The sequence below is a fragment of the Chiloscyllium plagiosum genome, unplaced genomic scaffold, assembly GCF_037043375.1.
Source record: "Chiloscyllium plagiosum isolate Xiang-an unplaced genomic scaffold, Cpla_swu_hap1 HiC_scaffold_17, whole genome shotgun sequence".
Lineage (NCBI taxonomy): Eukaryota > Metazoa > Chordata > Chondrichthyes > Orectolobiformes > Hemiscylliidae > Chiloscyllium > Chiloscyllium plagiosum.
In genome coordinates, this window is record NW_028270155.1 from 81,491,451 (window position 1) to 81,496,079 (window position 4,629).

A 4,629-nucleotide genomic window follows, 5' to 3' on the forward strand; every position below is an offset into this window, starting at 1 on the left:
TTGATTCCCTGAGTGGCCATAGTGAAGGAAGTGTGACCAATGGCAATATCATCACAAGCAATAAATGAGACAGAAGGCTGCCCACAATGAATGCTATGTCCCAATATGGTTATCCTGTGTTATAACTTGTGTATGTCAAAATGAGCAATATTATCAGTATAGTGCTCCTAATAAGATTGATGCTGAATTGAGTGGTCTAATTAAAGTTGCTACATTTACAATTTTAGAGCTCCGAAGTAATCTGAATATTAGAATCTAATTACTTGATGGTTGGACAACCCCACTCTCAGATACGTCACTATTGTCCTCCAACCAACCAGCCATCTTCTTTGTCCTTAAAATTGGTGCCCTTTTCCTCTTTGGTAATTGTATTCAACCAGATAGCATCATTGCTGGCTGTGCTGTAGTGTGGACACTATTTGGTTCAAGGGTGGAAATTAAGAGTGGAATTCCCATGTTCCAGGAAGATGGTTACTCCCCATCTTTGGCTCCTTACTCACCCAAAGCAAGAAGTGATTGGAATGTTCAAAACATTCGCTAGCAAGGTTCGGGGCTTGGAAAAGGTCAACTTTCCCATCACGAATTGGAAACCTGTTTTTATATTGTAGCCATTCTGCCATTGTGACTTCAATGAACCCCAACAGTGTTAGCCCAAACTTCCATCAAGATGTCTTTAAACTGATTGAGGGAAACCATGACAATAGCAAGGAAACTTCACTCTCACAATGAGCATCACTGTAAGATTAGACATCTCAGCAGGTTTGCAAGTTGGGGACTTATGGATGCACAGTTTCATTGACAGAATGAGAATTGCACTGACCTTCATTTTCTCTAATTCTTTCGGACTGAATGCAGAAAGAGAACAGAGAGAGCAGAGATGTTGCTGGCAAGTTGACACCAAGAACTCTGCTGCTTCAAAGATTTGTCTGAAACATTTGGAGCGCTATGTCTCTTCTTTTGGAAACCACTGTTTGCTATTAGTTTTACTTTTAGAGGAGAAGAAGTGACTATAATTGAATAAATGTCATGAATCCAACCATCTTCAGCTGTTTGGTCCATGATCCCTCCCTCATAATAAGGTTTGAAGTAATTGTGCTCCCCGATGATTGTAAAATGTTTAGCACCATTTATGACTCCTTAGATAGTGAAGTGCAGTCCATATCCAAGTACAGCAAGACCTGAACAATATGCAGGTTTGGGCTAACAAGTGGCAGGTAAAATTCTTGCAAACAGTGCCAGGCAATGAGTATTTTCAACAAGAGAAAATCTGATCATCTCCCCTTGGCATTGAGAAACCCCTCCATTTACCAGAAACTGAACTGCACAATAGTATTTGTACTTATTGCAATTCAATAATTGCGGTGTCTGGATTTCTTATTCTGCCACAGGTATAAAGTTGGTGTCAGGAGAAGCAAGGCAAAATGAAGTTTGATCACAACATCTAGACTGCTCATGAGAAAAACAACAAAGGCAAGTGAATCTAATAGGGAGAACAAATCTCAAGCAAAGTAAAAATCAATCCATGATCGAGTATTGTAATTGAAGGTCCCACGTAATGCCTGTGCTCCATCCATTTCTCAGGGGCAGCTGTACATAATTTAATTTATGTTTTTGTTGATGGTTGACAAGCACTCTTCTGCAGAACTTTGTAAATGACTAAACACATGGAATACTTCAGCAAGGACCATTACAACTTTCATGAGATGTTTGGAGAAATATTTGATGTGGTGAAATTTGTTGGTCAGTTTGTCGGAGGTTTCCTACAGGTTTTCCTGAAGATTTCCTTTAGATATGGGTTGTTCGGACACTAAAGTAATGGAGGTAGTCATTGTCATCATTGCCAGAATTTATTCTGATATCTATATTTAGTGTTCACTGTAAAATCCCTCGTGAGTTTGCATCAGGAACCAAGCTCAACCCAATTTCTGACTAGGCTTCTATTTACAAAGCAATAAGTATGGGCCAATTCAATGCAATTATCACTGTTCCAGACTTACCTTTGTGAGGGGCAAGAAAATCACAATCTCGGTTTGCCATTGGTGTTCAAGGTGCCAGTCAGTGGGGAGGGAGCCAATTGGATCCCTGCAGAAACTTAAAGCTGAGAATTGAGTTTTGAGTTATCCTTACTCTCCATGTGTGTGGCCATTTGCATTCTTCCCTGATTGGTTTGTTAGTTTGCCTTCTTCTTCTCACTCTTTGTGATTATCCTATTATTGCAGTCTTTTAGTTCGCACAGCAGGAATCCAGCACAGGGTCAAAAACCTGACCTGGCTGCCTTCCCAGTTCCCAGTTGCTGTACTTGCTGAATCCTCAGGGTTCAGTGTACAGTTCACTCACTCTAACCCCCTGCCAGCATCAAATCCCATCCAAATGCTGTAGGTGCCAACAATGACCTCCCATGAGGCTCAGCAGAAACCCTTCCTTTAACAGGTACATCATGTTGGCGCACTCAGCCTCTCTGATTGAGTGGCAAACATGTAAACAAGATCCTGACGCTGTAGCTGAGTTAAAGAGCCACCGTTAAATCTGTGACTGAATCAACCATATTCCCGACATCCTTCTGACGACACCATGTACGAGAAAGTGAGAGCTGCAGATGATGGAGATCAGAATCAAAAAGTTTACTGCTGGAAAAGCACAGCTGGTCAGGCAGCATTCAAGAAGCATGAAGTCAACATAAGCTCTTCATCAGGAATGTTTGTGGGGGACGGGGGGGGGGGGAAGCAAGGGGACTGAGAGATAAATCAGAGGAGGTGGGGCTGGAGTGGGGGAAGATAGCTAGGAACACGATCGGAGATGAAGGTGGGAGTCATGGTGTGAGGTCAGAATGGAGGGTGCAAATGGATAGGCGGGAACGAGGGTGGTTAGATAGGATGTGTTCACCAGGGTTGCCGGTTTGGACTCTTGGCTGGTGGGATACGGTGCGATAAGGGGAAATTAGGAAACTTATAAAATCAACGTTGATTTGATGTGGTTGCAGGGTCCCATGGTGGATGATGAGGTGTTCTTCCATCAGATATCGGGTGGCTAGGATTTGGCAGTGGAGGAGGTCCATGTCCTTGGCAGAGTGGAAGGGGGAGTTGAAATGGTCGGCCACAGGGTGATGGGGTTGTTTAGTGCATGTGTCCTGGAGACTTTCTCTGAAACTTCCACTGACAAAGGCCTCCAAGCCCTCCATTTCTTCCTCTCCCATCAACCCACACCCTCCACCTCCTCCATGACTTTCAGTTCCCCGGCCCCCAATGTCTCATCTTCATCATGGGCATCCAGTCCCTGTACACATCCATCTGCAATGACGAAGGCCTCCAACCCCTACATCTCTTCCTCTCCCACCAACACATCCATTATCCTTCCACTGTCACAGTTCATTTGGGACACCACCCACACCCTCCACCTCCTCCATGACCTTCAGTTCCCTGAGTCCCACTGCCTCATCTTCACCATGGACATCCATCCGGTCCCTGTACACATTATTTCGCCATGATGATGACCTCCAAGCCCTCCATTTCTTCCTGTCCCGTCAACCCAACCAATACCCTTCCACTGTTGCAATACATTCGGGATAACACCCATGCCCTTCAGCTCCTCCATGACTTTCAGTTCCCCGGCCCTCAATGCCTCATATTTATCACGGACGTCCAGTCCCTGTACACATCCATCCGCCATGAGGATGACCTCCAAGCCCTGCATTTCTTCCTCTCCCATCAACACAACCAGGAGCCTTCCACTGATACACTCATTCAATTGAATGAAGTGGTCCTCACCTTCAATTTCTCCTTTGAATCCTTCCACTTCCTTCAGGCCAAAGGGGCATTCAAATGTACTCCAACTATGCCTGCATTTTCATCAGGTCCATCTTCCGTAGTTACACAAGCACCATTCCCCACCTTTTCCTCTGCTACATTGAAGACGGAGAGTTTGCACACCATCCATCCTGACTGGAACCATCACAGACACCTCCCTCTCTTTTCTGGATCTTACCATCTCCATTTCCAGACTGACTCAACATGGATATCTACTTCAAATGCACTGACTCCCACAGCTACCTGGTCTATACCTCCTCTCAACCCCACTCCTGTAAAAACACTATCCATTTCTCCCAATTCCTTCGCCTCCACTGCATCTGCTCCGAGGAGAAGAAATTCCAGTCCAGAGCATCCCAGGTGGCATCTTACCTCAAGTGCCACAACTTCATCTCTGACATGGTCAACAATGTGCTCCAGTGCATTTCCTCCACTTCCCGCTGCTCCATCCTTGAACCCCTCCCCTCTAACTGCAATAAAGATAGTGTTACGACATGGCGGTGAACCCTTCCGCTAATTAAACCCAACACACAGAAAAGCTCTCCTCACCTCAGAATCTGTTAAAGTATGAGTGACAGAGAGTGACTTAAATTCCACCATGTGAAGAAGCAATAACTCCAAAATGAACATTAAATGAAAACTATTTACAACTCTAAGCCTCCTTTTTCCTAAAGGTTTGTTATCTACCTCCCCATCTATAAAAATATACTGATCCAACAAAGGCCCTATTAAATTTACAGCAAATCAAGTTTCAATACCAGACAGTGGTGTCGATCCTCCTCTGTTTGTAGATCTCCCTGGGTCATCTTTCATCTTCGACTGCACA